General features: G+C 32.1%; 1 pseudogene across 1 annotated transcript; it reads right to left on the bottom strand.

The window, feature by feature from the left end:
• Positions 1-9,279: 9,279 nt before the first annotated feature.
• On the bottom strand, positions 9,280-11,442 carry LOC143602276 (transcription termination factor MTEF18, mitochondrial-like; annotated as a pseudogene). Its single transcript, XR_013147803.1, has 2 exons — positions 11,231-11,442; positions 9,280-11,029 (listed from the first exon to the last, which is right to left on the bottom strand). The product of XR_013147803.1 is annotated as a transcription termination factor MTEF18, mitochondrial-like (transcript).
• Positions 11,443-17,160: the final 5,718 nt, after the last annotated feature.

Here is a 17,160-nt window from a genome sequence, read left to right as displayed (position 1 = left end):
AACTAAACTCAAAGTCAACTTTCCAAAATGTTTTGAGATAACTCAAGAAAATCAAAACGACTTAACCAAGTATATAGTTCTATTGTGAAGAACCTTGACGTACGTTAAGAGAGTATTTGGTTTCACCGGTTCAAACTTGTTATAAGATCAAGTTGGATTCCGACAAGGACTATAATGAGTCCTCCATGAAGCCTTGCCTTGTAGCATATCACCTCAACCGACCATGGCCGGAGAAGATGAAAGCCGAAGGAAACAAGGGGTACATATTATATATATATATATATATATGTTGTACCACAAGATTCAATTACTAAGTAACAAAACAAAAATTAAAGAAGGTTGTTGCTTGATTATTATGAACCTTGAAGGTTAGGAATGGTGTTCTAACCTTGTATACATAGGGTAGTGGTCAAAGTTATTTTCCATAGGGTAGTGCTCAAAGTTATTTTCCATGGTTTATATCAAGACTTGCATGTGTTTAAAAAGGTTAAACAAGTCAAACAATACAAACAAACAACAAAAATCCTGAATAAGTGAGCTGGTGGGCTAGGCGACGCGCGGCGCGACGTGGTCAGGGGTGGGGTGGCCTGGTCCGGTTTGCTTCGCGAGTCGTTTCGGGTCGTTTTCGAGGCGTTTTAAGCGTTTTAAAGACCGTTAAAAAGTATTTTCGAAATCCGAAAAGTAAGAGATGATTATGAAACATAAAAAACCCACTATTTTATATTATCGAAAGATTCAGTTTACAAATCGGGTCGGGTTTTTATACAAATACAAATACAAAACGAACCGAAAAAGACGAATGTTACAGTGTAGGCTATGGTGTAGAGATGTATGAAAATGGAAAGGATTAGGGTTTAAGGGGTATTTACTCCCTTAAGCCCATGGACCTTAGGTCCATCTTTCCTTTTTGGTCCATAATTAATTTCATCTTTTTTTTGAACGGCCAACTAAGTAACGTCGGGTACTCCGTACGCGGCCCCCATTGGCTAAAGGTAGCCCGAGCCGGCCACTAGTCCGAACGGACGAAGCCCCTAGCGGTCCACCTGTTGAGGGATTCACCAGATAAAACCAGACCCCCACGCCCGCCAAACGGCACGACAACGAGGAGCCGGTAAAACCGGGTGAAATCAGGACTCGAACTCTGGCAAGCCAGGTTCATCCTTCATATCTCCCATATAAATTGGTGATAGTGAGGTTTGAACCCCCTACCTCTCACTAGTAAAGTGAGTGCTCTACTTATACTTCCATCTTTTTTTATTATTTCTCTACTAACTCAAGTAAATTTTTCCACCATAAATAAATAATATATTAAATATTATTCTTAGAAATTTCAGGATGTTACATTGCATAAACAGTCGAATGGAATATCTTTTAATTGAGCGGTCCGAGTATTCTTGAATGACCATTTTGGGTATTTCTAGGATGATTCCACATAATCCTTTTTCATGAATTTTGGCTTAGACGAATCATTTTCCTCCTCGTTAGAAGATTCTAACGGTGGAATATCAACATGTACTTCACATCAATTAAATATCATAGAAACAAATAGCAATGTTGGTTTCGATAAAACACTGGTGCTGATGTTATTCGTTCGATATTAATTCGGTTCGTCATGATATGAGTAACGGTAATGATACTCGGTATAATTTATGATACTAAATATATTGGGTTTTAGTTTAGTTTATGTAGGTATGTTAAGAAATGAAAATTTAATTAAAGGTAATTATTACTTAACAAACTTAAATTATTAGAGAAAAAAGAAGAACATTAAAAACCCCCCCATATAATAAAAGAAAATCTCCACAGCCACGTGTCCCTTTAATATTCAACAAGATTACGTATGAATCATATAACTCATTTGCTGACGTGTCAAATTTACATTCAACCTCCAAAAAAAATAATAAACTCGGTTTACTATCATCCGTCCAATTTTGAATAACCCTAAATATATCAAACACATCCGCTCTCTTCCTCTTTTCTGCATCTTCTTCTTTCTTCTCAACCAACCCTAAATCAGTTCGTTGTTCCCTACCACCTCCTTCCTATAATCGTCGACGACACATCGGAAACTCAATTTCAGATTCAGGTCCTATTTCTGGCGTTCCTCTTGCTTACCGTAATCTCCGGCGGCACATCAATATGCCTTCTCAATCCGCCAAAATCGGAAAGAGGTTCATTCTTTTTTCCGCTCTGTCGTTCTTCAGGTGATTTGCGTTTGGATCTATATTATTTGTTTATGGTGTCTATGGGTTTTTAGTTTTTTCTTTACTTGATTTTTGATTTATTATTGTGTTAAAATATTAAAACCGAAAGAAATGATAAAAGCAAGGCTTCTTTGGTTGATGTTAACCATGCTACTGCTGTACTTCTCTCTGTCAAATTAACCCAGCTTATTGAATAATCTACTATTGATTTACTTGATAAACCCCTAATTTTCAAGGTACGAGTCTTTCGTTAAACTTTAGATCTGGTTACTTTGTTCGGTTTTGTTGAAATACATTAGTATAGTTACTTTGATTTTCTTATGACTTCCATTGGTTTCCCCTTTTTTTATAGGTTTGACAACAACTAAACGTTATGCTCATCGAATCAATCGTTCAAACCTAACTAAGTGAACTTTATGAACCACTAATTTCAAGGTATGAGTATTTTGTCAAACTTTAGATCTGTTTACTGATTGATGATGCTTCTAATTATGATATATGATGTGTATATGTATGTGATTGTTGATACGGATTTTAATATTGAGAGTTTGCTGTTAGTTTTTTTTGTTATTCGCAGACGAATTAATTGATAATTGTTGACTTAATAAAATTAAGTTTTTTTTTGTTATACACAAACTGGAGTTGTTAATTTTGTTGAAAACAAGATATTGTTTGGTTGTTTTTGCCTACTTTTTGGAGGAAAACTTGTGAATCTTTACTTATAAGGCTTTTTTTAATTTAATACAATTGTGGATCTTGTGTTATGTTTTTAGGATTGGTTGTATATTGATGAGTTAAGTATAGAGATCTTATAAAAAGTTGATTTTTAAAGTAATTTAGGAATTAGGATTCTTTGGTTTGTAAAATTCGTGAGTTAACTAATTCAACCAAGTTATGGACTTCTTACATTTTTCATCATATGCATTTTTATTTCTCATCTAATGTATTTATAATCTTAGGACTTGCTACTGAATGTGGTTTTGGTCACAAGGGTATGTTTTTCATGTTTTTTTGTGAAATTTTTAGAATCCTAAAACTCAAAACCATATGGAAGCTGATGTTTGGAATCACCAAAAACTGCCATAGATGCGGATTATGCTACTATTTTTGCTATAATTGACCACAAGGTATGTGTCTGTCTATTTTTTTATTTGATTTTGTATTGTTGTTTAAGTTTTAATTACATTTAGTATTTGAGGTTTCCACTTCTATAAATTTCATATGGTCAACTATTTTTTTGTCTTGACACATATCCATTTTTTAAACTTTTTCAAGGCTTTACACCAAAAAAGTATAAAATTTTATACCCTAAACACTTAAACTTTCTTCATGTGTTCAGTCCTCTTTAAAATAGCTTACACTATTTCTAGATTTAAAAAATAAAGTGGCAAAAAAATTCCATCAAATTTGCATTCTTTATTAAAGTTAATTTTAAACACATTTGAAATTTTCCGTTTGATCATTATATACAATTCATCTTATATAAGATTATCTTCAACATTAACATTAGTCTCAATAGTTTACATAAATCTGAATTTGAATTGACCACACAAATAATATTATCTTGAAATTTTCCATTTACCTTATATAAGATTACATTTGAAATTTTCCTTACTTCTATAAAAATGGTCAACTATTTATGTTGACACATAACCATTTTTCAAACATTTTCAAGACTTTACACCATAAAAGTATAAAACTCTGTACCCTAAACATTTAAACTATCTTCTTGCGTTAAGCCCTTCTTAAAATAGCTTTACACTATTTATAGATTTAAAAACCAAAGTGGCAAATAATTTCTATCAAATTTGCATTCTTAAACTTACTTTCAAACACATATTGGAAAATTTTCATTTGTTCATTATATACAATTCAATTTTAGTATTAGTCTCAAAAGTTTACATAAATCTGAATCTGAATTGATCACACAAATAAGTTTATCTTGAAATTTCATCTTATATAAAGTATTATCATTTGAAATTTTCTTTTATTATTCATATGATCAACGATTCACATATTCGTCATTTTTCAAACTTTTTCAAGACTTTACACCTAAAAAGTATAAAACTTTTTACTCTAAACGTTTAAACTTTCTTCATATGTTCAGTCCTTCTTAATATAGTTTTAAAATTCAGCCTTTCAAAATATGACTTTTCTTTTGTTACACCCTATATTTTTTATTCGACCTTACATATTTTTATCGAGAACAAAGTTTTCAAACATTTTCACCAAACAATTAACCAGCACGGTTACCATCACATATTCAACTTTTTATATTTTTGATACATACCTAAAATAGATTTTTTGCTTTACTCTTCAACATTATAAATGCCACCCATGCTCCATCAGATTTCCACACACCATCTGAACCCTTCTTTGTGTTTATTTAGTTCTTACACTAACAAATACCACTCAACTAATGTAACTCAAGTACTATATTCTCTTCATATTTTGTTTTCTTTTTCATGTTTCATATCATCAACATAGTTCATACATTGTTAAACATTTATTGATAAACATTTATTGATAAACATTTATATTTGTTTACAGCTTGCCTGCACTCGGTAACATCACTTATCTGAAGGATCTGGATTTGTCATGCCGTGATCATACGGTCAAGGTTCGTGTAATCCGGTTATGGAAACAACCCGTGAAGGCGTGAACTACAATTCTCAAAAGTGGCACTCCATTGAAATGATTGTTGTTGACGAGCAGGTATATGTTTCTTCGTTACTTATATATTATCATTTACTTGATTTAATAAAACATGAAACCTTTTTATTTATTCTTACAGGGTACGACTATGCAAGCAAATATTCTTCGTCGATGGTATACAAAGAAGTATTCAGAAATCTGTAATAAGTTTGTAATTACTTTAATGTAATATTTAACTTATAAGTTTGTAAATACTTTTTGATCATTTATGAATTTATTTGATTTACTTGGTTACATATTTAGTTGATACTCAATGTTGCATATTTATTTGATATCCAATTTTTTATATGTTGTCTATATGAATATGGTACAAAAATAATTTTAAACATAGATAACCAAAAACAACAAAAATATTTCGTGCTTTCTTAATGTTGATCTTATCATTGTTATTTTTGCTTTTTTTAACGCATTTGCTTCAATGTTCACCTTCAAGTAAAACAAACGATTGCATTTTTAATAACAAAGGTAAAAACGTAAACATAGCATTATTATACAACTTTGACGAATCTTTTTATTAGTGACTTCATTTATGATTTATTTATTGTCTTAACATAAACCCTTAGTAAAGTATAATATCAAATTTAATGTATTATGTTATATTTTTATTTTTTTTCATTTTCTTTTTTTTTACCCGTGTATCACATGGACATTTAGCCTAGTAATTAAATATATAAAAGATTTACGTTATCTCTCTTCTCTTTATTATATAATAAACCTTTCACCAAATGTTTTCAAATTGCCATGTGGCATTTTCTAATTTTTTTAATTATTTTAATTAATTATTTTTCCAAATCAAAATCGCGCCTAATCCATTTTCATCAGCGGCGGCCAATTATAATCAATATCTCTAACCCTAACAATGAAGATAATCACCATCTTCTTATTATGCTTGGAATTTCTTTGAAATCGACCAATCTTCAACTTTAAAGGTATGTATCAAATCACATGTTGATCATTAAAAATCGACCAATCTTCATCTTCTAATGTAATCTGATTCAACATCAATCAAATCAAACTTGATATCAATAGTTAAGTACATCTGATCAATCTTTGAAATCCATCACCTGATCCGATTCATCTTATGTCGAAATGTAATCTAATTCACATAATAAATTAAATTTAAACCTCAACCCTAATTCTATGATGATTACATATTCAATTTAAGGATTCAATTTAAACAATTCGATTATTCATATTGATATGTAATCCGATTAGTCATACACGTATTTTGTTTTCAATGTCATGTTGCTTCAAAACATAGATTTTATTTTCAAGAAGCTTTATACTCAAATCCTAGTTTTGGAGACAAGGAAATGTATATAATTATTCTATGTTTATTTTTTATTTTTTTTATTTATCATTAGTTAATAAATGTGAAAAATTGATGATATAAAGTGTATTTACTGTGGCTTTTGTGCAAAAGTTACCGGTTGAAGGATGCAAACTATAATGAAGCCCTGGCCGAATTGTATGCAAACGAGTTTGAAGGAGCAAACAGTCTTATGGTCAGTATTTTGTTATTTTTCTTTAGTTTTTATTATTTTACCAATTAAATAATAACTTAACTGATAATTAACGACTACTACAAAGCTAATTAGAAAAAATAAAATATGGGTATGCTTCAAAATATAAACAATTAAACATATATAATACCATAGTTGCATAGACTTTATATGACAAAGCAAAACAACCTTTGTCCCAAAAGAATTAAACCCTCTTTGAAATAAAAACAATCCATTTTTGCATTGACTTGATCTGAAAACACAAAAACATAATCAACTTCAAGTTTCAAATACTATATTTATAAAACTTGTGATTCAAATAAACTTCTCTGAACATTTGGTGATCCAATGTTCAGCTTCATTTCAATTTTATAAATGATAGTAATCTAATTTAGCAATTTTTTTTTTTTTTGCAATGTAATGTGCAAACTTTCCCAAATGCATACATGTCAATTGTGGTTACTCTCACAAATGCATAAATTGTGCATAAGTCTAAAAGTTTTGCTGCCTCAAAAAATACATACGAATCAATTGCGCATACTCTCACAAATGCACATGGGTCGCATATGGATCAAGCTGTGTTGCAGCGTCAAAAAATGCATACGGGTCAATCATGTTGCAGCCTCTGAAATCTGTGTCGCATACATTTTGACTGCTTATAACTGTTCGGTTTTCATGCATTTTGTCAAGTGACCAATTAAAAATGCAAAATGGTCAAATCACATGGACTATTTATGCAATTTTCTCTAATACTTATATACTAATGTTTACAATTATTAGTGATTATAATTGAAGGTTATTAATTATCAGTGGGGCTACTAAAATCATATGTAATGAGGTTAAGAACCCATTTAGTTACCGTTTTACACAAACCACTAACTTTCCTCAATATTTTTTTTAAGATAAAGCTCTCATTTGCTAATACATTTTCTTATAAATTTATCTCAGCAATTGAATTCTTTAAACAGAAATATAGACCCCTGCTAATTTCTGGCAGAAGACATTGAAATTTGAATGTGATCTGTTGTCAATTTTGATCATTAACGAGTGTCAAGCTCGACTTAAAGTTGAAGTGAATGATAAGTTGCTCAATTGCTCATATCTTTTTGTTGCTCTGCAATATTTGTTATTTCATTAAGTAATGTTTGTGATATGTAGATACAAGTCAATATATAATCACGTTTACATTTTTTTTTAAATTCAAGTGTTATCGTTTCATAGTTTGCAGGAGGTTATGGTTTGTGGTTTACTATGGTTCAGAAGATGAAGTTCCCTTCTCGCTTTATATAAGTGGATTAACTTTCTTCTAAGGAGAAACTAAATATTTATCATCAGTTAGCCGAGTCTTTTTATTTATAAACAAAATATATATTTATTTATTTTGTAAATATATTTGTGTCAAAATTTCTTCTTCTTTATTGTTTTTATTTATTACCAGCCCGTGTATTACATGAGATCTAACATAGTTCATTATATAATGGTTTAAACTAAAAACTGATAGTTCAGAAAAAAGCCACATGCCATTCACGGTTTCTCAGTTTATTACTTCTCATAGTTTCTCTTGTGTATATACACATAAATAGTCTATTAGTTCAATGGCATGAGGTAATGACTAATGCTTAAGATTTTTATGGTCTCATGTTTGAAACATGATTCAATGGGTTTTCCTATAGCAATGGATTTCTTTTTCAAAATAAACGGTTGACATCGTGTCACGGAAAAACTCACTCCATTAATAAGTAGTAGTAATGGGTAGGTCGACGCGCAATTAAAAAAATATAAAATATAAATAGATTCCAGATCCATCAACTTAAATTTCCATTTTAAAAGCAACCAAACAAACAAGAGAATAAATTTTATTCCAATGCCCTCGTTCCCATTAAGCATTCAAATTGATAGTCAAAATCGCAAATTTGCAAGTAACACAGAGGCCATGTATGTCAATTTAAGATTCAAAAGTGAAGTTATGTTCCTTGAAGATGAATAAAAAAAATACTCTTATGTTCAAAGATGTTATAGATTGATAAGTTGAAGCCTAGACTACAAGACAAGATGTATATTAATGACGTGTGTAGTGCTTGGGCTTGAGCCTAGATGCGGTCCGGGCTCTAAGGCCTAACCCACCTCACATCCTCTCCAACCGAAACTTCACTTCCAAATAGAGATGTAAACAACGGAGCTGCTTGTGAGCCAATTTCGCTAAAAACTCGAATCAAGCTGAATTTATATCAAGTATCCAAGTCTCTATCGAAACTTATTCAAAAAACGAGCTCAAACCGAAGCTCCGGTTATCAACTCAACTTGCTAATTATATAATTTTTATTTATATCATACTAATGTATTTAAAATTATTATGATAAAAACAACTAAATAATATATATTATATATTTGTCATATACAAAAGTTATGATTATAACATAAAAATACAATTAATGATGCATATAAATATAACACAAAAATAATTAAAACATAAACAAAGTCAAAATTACACAAAACATCTTTTACGTTTATATAAATTGCATATTCATCATTTACCTTCTAAAATCACGCTTAACATCCTTAATGTTAACTTTTTGTAACAGATACGTCATTTACACTAACTACAGTAAAAAAATAAAAATATAAAAATGACATAATTGATCCTTTAGGGGTAAGGGTAAAATTGTAATTTTAGAAAGTAACTGAAGTGCTTAACGGCAGTCATTGTTACGTTAAAATAAAATATGTTAAGCGTGATTTTGAAACCTGTAATTCTCGAGCTCGTGCGCACCAACACCAAGGAAAATGAACTAAACGGAAACAAACTATGAGAAAATAAGCAAATATAATTGTATATAACAACATGAGAAACTAAAATTTGGTATCAAATATTAATTTGAATTAAATGTACTTTTCAAATTCTCCCATGTGGAAACACCATCAGGATGAATATGAACAAAATATTTCACAAACCTGGCATCGGAACATGCAAGAATGGTGCTCAAAGATAACTTAGGCTTTGCCGCACCTCTCTCCAATAACCACAAATACATAGAAAACCTTAAATTAATCCTCTGAATATCATAACACAAGTATGATGGAAACACCACAACCGCTTCCAGTGGATAACCCAACCGATTCTGCAAACAATCAAGCTTTTTCTCAAGAAGATCTTTTGTCTGGTTTAACACAGAAGGGGCCCGCTTAATCATACCAGAAACCACATTATAATCAAGTCCTGCCTGCACTAAACAATCAAATCTTTCTTGCAGCTGGTCTCCTCTGCCACGAAACTTTTTTAGAGCTTTTGATAACTCATCAGAGTTTTCAATATAACCCAATCTTAGCAAAAAGTTTTTCCTTTCAACAAATGTATTTTAATCTTGATTATCGGTTGTTTTAGTGTCGGATTTAGTAGCCAAATTGATCAGCATTAAAGGGTCTTTCTTTATAGCGCCACGCAACTCATCTTCTCTGATTTTCAAACTGTTCATAACGGTTAACGGCCCTTTTAATAAATTAGAACCAAGAACTTCCATGTGGGTAGTAACAATGCTTGCAATTACTTCCATTTCCATCTTGATTTCAACCATGAAACACACTGCTGTCGAAAGATTCTTTGCACTCTTTGATGATAAAATTTGGGGGTTTTTAGAAAAGAGGTTGTAAATTAGGTTCATTTCGAGCCCTAGCTTTAGCAATTGACCGACCAGCACGTATATCTGCTTGCCCGAGCCTTCAAACAGTAACGTGGGGTTATCTAGAAACAGAGTTTTCATCTGTTTATTTTTGTAACCGACTTGCACGAGAAAACTCATGGTGTCCAACATTCTATCCCAATTCAAAGTGGTTCTCTCAGGTATGTAACTACCGATCCATTCGTTTCCAAACCCGAAACCTTTCAGCTTATCAAGAACAGTGAGAAACTTATCATCAACGTGGGTCATAAGCCTTAAGTTTGATTACTGTTTGATTACTGTTGATTTACTTAACCCTAATTTCTCATAAGCCTTAAGTTTCATAGATAAAACACCATGATCATATCCAAATATCTCCTTTGCTTCCTTATACATCTTGCCAATCCTTGTTCTCGGGATCCCGTAACCGCACAAAGCATGAAAATTATCAAGCAAGAGGTTGTCATCACCCAAAAATATCAATGATTTAGGAAGCAGTGACGGGAACTCAACGGGATTTAAACCTAAACTCTCCAAGAACGGTTCATACTCATTAATCGGATTGTAGCGAAAGTACTTAGACAAAGCCCGTGACACATCTTGCTCGTTATCAACCACAGACAACAAGTTTTGAATAAAATGAGGCGAGTTTTCGCTCATGTACTCAGCATCAGTGAAATGGAAGCCTCTGGTAAAATGCAAATAATCAAAAAGTGCAGTTTGTGCCTCGGTTCTCACAAGGCGTGAAACTCGGTTACCGTTGACACTACCTTGTGTTTGATGGGAATAAACGACTCCGGTTTTGACTTGAGTTGTAGGGTCTGAAGTGCAAAAGTTTCTCCTTTTAACCGATAGAAAAGACGGTCCATTTCCGGTACAGGCATTTTTACAAACAGTTGGTGGGCAGAGCACATAATGAAGTTGAGAAATCATGTTAGAGATCCAAAATAGCCTGTTATTATTGATCCCACGAATCAGCATAGCAAAATTGACGATACCCAGATATGGATTCTGCGGAATATTAAGAGGGTGTTGATAAAAATCGTTGCTTTAATCATTCTCATATGGGTTTTCGAGCAAATTGATATAAAAAAAACAAGAAAAGATAATTGAAAGAAAGTATGAATGCATACGAATCAACATTATGACTTACAGGACATTTTGATTCTTCAATTTGAATCTAGAAGGTTGTATTTGTATCCATTTGATTGTGTAACCTCATCTGTTGAAGGTGAAGCCTCAGATGGAGGGCTCGTCTAAACTGTAAAGCCCTGATTTTAGGGTTTTGGGCTTACATTAATGATTAAGTGCGAATTTACCCTTTATATTATGGCTACTTTCATAATGACCCGGAAGTTTTTTTGTTTTTTTGGAAAATTGGATATCTATAATCCAAACTACTGAGTATTCATCAATAATAATCCCAACTAACAATCTTACTATTAATAATCCCAACTTTTAGTTTTGTTACCAATAGCAATTCCAATTTAACAAACCGTTAACTCCGTTAAATTTGTGATGACATGGCGTGTTAGGTGTCAATTACTTAAGTATTTAATAATTAAAATTTATTTTTGATAAAATAGCTATTTACTTTATCTTCTCCAACCCGCAACCCCACCAAATCATAACCCAATCACCACTCAACTTTTTCTTTATCCCTCATGGCAGCCACCTCTCTACCGCCAGAAGCCATCATCATCACCGCCACCGCCACCACCGAAAAAAAATCAATTTAATCGCCTAATTTCAAATCCAATATTGTTTCGTGTTGTTTACATTATTATAATTTTGGCTAAATTTCATGAATCCAAAACAAGAGCTACAAGGCATAATTTATTAGAAGACGAATTGAATGAAGTAACAGACGACCACGATTACGCACTAAAAATTTCATAGCTTCTTCAACCACATCTGGCGGCAATTGGACCTCCGCAACAATGATGATTCGACGACGAAATTAGTCATGGATTTTTCTTGATAATCCACAGAAATACACAGTTGTGGAATGCGAATTAAACAGAGAATTGGCGGCGAATTTTTTCGCAGATGCGGAGCAACGGGATACGTGGTGGTTGACGGGTGGTCCATTGGACAACCCTTAAGTGATCTAAGACCGTTAATAATCATGCACTTAATCAATTTATCTTGTGGAATTAGATGACTACGTTTACTCGTATAACTGCAGGTAGGAGATGCTAGATGATGAAATTACGAGAATGTGGGCGAAAACAGTGAAGAAAACGGACTTGAAACAAGAAAGTTATGAAGAAAACAAGAAGTGGAGTTTGAAGCCACCGTAGCTTACGGTACCCACCGTAAGCTACGGTGGAGGCTGGGTAAACCGGCTGTCGTAAGGCAGTTTGTGCCTACCGTAGGGCTTTGGAAGCCACCGTGAGCTACAGTGGCCACCGTAGCTTACGGTGGGCGCGTCGCAAAACTTTGTAACTACCATATTAACTCGTATTTTGGACGGCTTGTTTACATTCTAATCATTATCTTTCAATTGTGGATGACCTAAGGGCGATTTAGAGGTGCCATAGATCAATGGTGAGTTGTGTAACCGTAAAACACTTGTTTTCGATTTGTATGATTACTATAATCGAAGGAATGATGAATCGAATCATGCTCGGCTAAATCCCTCTGTGTTCTCCCTCGGATTGTAAGGTTTATTTATGAATGTTTGATTGAATGTTTATGCAATTTCTGAGATAATAGTTTGATCTTATTGATTTCATTATTATTGTGTTTATGCATTGATTGATAGTTTGTTAGTTTATTGAATTTGTGTTCTAAACCGTCAGTTCTTGGTGCTTTAAGCAATTGAGATTAACCGGGAGGGAATCGGGGTTGGATAAACTAATTGGTTTTTGAGTGATTACCTTGCGTTGTGTAGTCCAAGTACTTGATCCTCAATTATCGTGATTGTTTACATAAGCACGAACTTTATTTATTGTTCATCTCAGTTTAAACATTAACTTTGACATTCATAGAAACCTGAAACCGAGGGAAGGCATATTTTCTCTTATTGTTTTAAAACTCGTTAAATTGTTTTCAGTTCTTTGCGTTAATCAAATCAACCAACAAAATACTTAGTTTATTTTCTACATTTAGTTTAATATAGATTAATTACAAAGCTACTTAGTAACACATTTCCACAAACTCGCTGTGTTCGACACCCGTTTACCGCTATCTAATTAGTTGTATTCGGTTTATTTTTGAGTGAGTCTTCGACCTCACGTCAGTGGTGGCGCTGCGACGGAAGAGATGTTGTCTCCACCGCCGTCAATTTCGAGTTCCTATTGCATGACCGGAGCAAGATATGTTAAACTGACAGTGATGATCAACATAATGGAAGGAAGGATGAAAGCTTTACAGGTGCTAAAACTGAACCTAAGTTTACACACCAAAAGAATTGTAAACTAAACCATAGACGCTCTTACCGAAAATTATTTACACACCAAAAGAAAGAAAGAAATATGGATGGACAGATAGATATTTACCTGGCCTTGCAACTAACGAGGATAATATGATTTCAAAATGTTAATGCTATCTACCAATCCCTCTTCATTAGTTCATGCGATACTAGCTTCTTAACCCTCCTATATGAAACATATCCTTCGTTTCCACAATTCTCGGGTTTCGCTTGTACAGATACAAGCCATGACCAACAAACGTGACATCATTATAACCATATTCAAGCATTTATTCATGTAGACAACCATATTCGACCAAAAATGATGCCATGACCTCTGACTATGCATTATGGTTTAGCTAAAATGTGCATAATCCTATCACGCACGTTGTGAGTTTTAACTAACTCATAATTTAACAAGCTTATTGTGGTTTAACCTAAAGAAATTATATAAAAGAAAAAAAACTGCAAAAAAGGTGTGATTGAAACAATTTCAACGTTATTAAGTTGATACCTCGTTGATGATATTGGTGTCGTGATTTGATGGAACATATTTTGTTTGAAGCATGTAAGGTGATAGGGTCACCCCTACAACACACAATTACTATTGTTTTGGCTTCTTATTGATCTATGTTCACTAACACTTTCTTTCTGTTGGTCTATTTTCATCTTATATGTAATTATTGCATCATCTTCAATGCAAACACATATAAATGTATGCTAGATCATCTTTCTAGACTCTCTCTCTCTCTCTTTCCTTCTACGCATTCTCTCTCTCAATGGCGGACCTGTAATTTTGTTTCAGGGGGGATTTATTTAGGTGTCGTATAATTTTTTTTCCGATCGGGTCATAAAAAAAGAAAATAATCAAACTAAATTTTATGCAATTAAGAAAACTATGCCCAACATCATTACAAATGCTTAATTTAGTGGCATTATTAGAAACTTTTAACCCGAGGGTGATAGTGTATTATTTTTTTAGGATCACAAGATAATAGTAAGTCTTTAATTGATGCAAAATAGATAACTTAAGTAATAACATAAAAGAATTTAAAATTTTAAAATCTAAACATTTTTAAACTAAATTAAATACACTAAGAAATTACATATAAATAAATGAAAGAGAAACTGAAGAAAAATAAGAAAATTAATTTAAGTTTTTGTTGTTATTATTATTATTATTATTAAATACTTCACGTAGAAATGAAAATTGAAGTGAAATTTGACAAGGAAAATTATTCTGGTGCACATATCATTGCTTCCTCTCATTAGTTTGAGTGAATTTGGTTAAAAACATGAAAAAATCTCTCTCACTAACCTAAATGCATCAAAAGGCTCGATCTTCTTCGTAGTGTTCAACGAGTGATATAACCATAACCTTTTAACCAGAAGTTCAAGCATAACTTTTTTTTTTCCGAATTCACAGTTACATGTTAGTAAATTTTTATGTGAATAATGTACAACACGTTAGTTTGTAATTAAAGGATTTCATGACAAGTAATATTATGCTTTCTATATCAAAGTATATATGTATATTTTATAATAATAGAACAATAAAACTTATAAAAGGTAATAAACTGTAACTTAAGTAAAAATCCCCCTACATAATAAAAGACAATCTTCTATGCCACTTGTCTCCTTCTCCTTAAATATGTTGATGTGTCACTCATACATTCAATTAACTGATGTGTCACTTTTTTAAGCAAGGGTCTCAAAAAACCGGTTCATCAATTCATTATCCGGTTCATCAATCCATTCATTTTTCTGAAACCCTAAAATATATCACAAACATATCGCCTCTTCTTTTCTCTTCTTATTTCTTCTCCAGAAACCCTAAACCCAATCGTTGTTCATCGATGCTACTGCCGTATTTCTCTCCATCAAATTAACCTTAGCTTCTTGATTAACCTACGATTCATTTGCTTGACGAATGTTCCGTTGATTTCAAGGTACGACTCTTTCATCAAACTTTAGATCTGCTTAATTTGTTAAGTTCTTTTTAAATTTAATTAGTATCATAATTATTTTGATTTTGATTTTGTTATGACTTCCTTGTGTTTCACTTTTTTTATAGGTTTGACAAACAATCAAAACTGAATGCGATGATCATCTAATGAATGCTCATAGAATGATTTCATCACATCCTAACTAAGTTGTACTCGACGAACACCTAATTTCATGGTATGGATATTTTGTCAAACTTCAGATACAGTTCAATTGTTAAATTTTCTTGAAATTAATTAGTATCATTACTTTGATTATGTTAAGACTTTCTTTTCTTTCACTTTTTGTATAGGTTTCACAAACAACAAATGCGATGCTCATCTAATGAATCAGTCAAACCCTAACTGAGTTGTGTTACGTTGGAGGCCATTATTTAAACGCGATCACCATCGAACGTTTGATATTGAAGCTCCCTTATCATTCAAATATGTAAGGTAAAATTAAATATTTATGTTTGAGATCTGAATAATTTTCACCAACGGTTAACTTGTAGTTGATGTTTATTAAAACCACATCCTTGATGCATAAACATATATGATAAAGCCTTTGATCTTATGGTTAATTGCAAAAATAATTACCAAGTTTATTGTGACATTATTTCATTTATAAAGCTAAAACGTTGATGGTTTTCTGGCCTAAAATAAAATTTATATCAATGTTGCTTACCTTTTATTATTTAGTAAACATTATTAAACTTAAAGCAAATATCAAAACTGATTCATACCCATGATCAAAAACTTAAAGGTCAGAATCTACACGAGATCTCAAGTCGAAAGCGAACTCGAAGTCACGAAGAAAGATTATTTACAAGCTGCAATCGCGATCTCAACTTCAAACAAAATGGTTGCGGTTCCAAAACTATTGGATTGGTATATGCTTGATTTTGCTAAAGATATAGAGTCATCACTAGATTGGGTATGCCTTCAATTACCACATAATATTTCTTCATTTTTGTTGAAAAACATGAACTGTGAAGAGTTACTCATTAGTTTAGTCGTTAATTTATTCTTAATTTATGTGTTTATTTTTTTAAACTTTCATTCTTGATCTCCACATATTATGAAAAAATAAAGCCCATGATTTCAATTTGCAATTATAAAACAAAAATTGTTTTTTTTGTCCGTTTTTAAAGATTTGGTTCAGTTTTCCAGTTTTCGGTACATGAAATACCGAAATCGAACCGATAACTCGGTTGTTTAAACGATTTGGTTTAAGTCAATTTTCACAATGACTTTGGTTTGGTTTAAGTTTTTTTTTCCAGTCTTTTAATTAATTTAATAAACATAAATCAATAACAAAAACTGGGTTTTTTTCAGTTTGTAAAGGTTTGGTTCAGTTTTCCAGTTTTCAGTACATAAAAATCCGAAACTGAACCGAAAACTCGGTTGTTTGAAAAACCATAAACTATCTGTTATTCAGTAACAATAAAAAAAGATTTATGTTTTTAAATATTTTAATTTCAGGAACTATAGCTTTCATCCCGAGACGTTTCGAGTTGACCCATAACGCAATGTTATGTATTTTCATGCTCATATGGCTTCTCCTCTTGCTTTGGATGTCGATCGTTGGTTCTCCTGCTCAAGTATTGTCTTTATATGTTTATACAAATTTTGGTTTTTGGGTTACTAAACCGTTCGGTTTTCAAGTTTCACAACGAGTTTGGC

Source organism: Bidens hawaiensis, unplaced genomic scaffold, assembly GCF_021521415.1.
Source record: "Bidens hawaiensis isolate Kalapana, Puna unplaced genomic scaffold, B.hawaiensis_p1.1 tig00058267_1, whole genome shotgun sequence".
Taxonomy (NCBI): domain Eukaryota; kingdom Viridiplantae; phylum Streptophyta; class Magnoliopsida; order Asterales; family Asteraceae; genus Bidens; species Bidens hawaiensis.
This window is presented reverse-complemented; position numbering and strand designations above follow the sequence as displayed.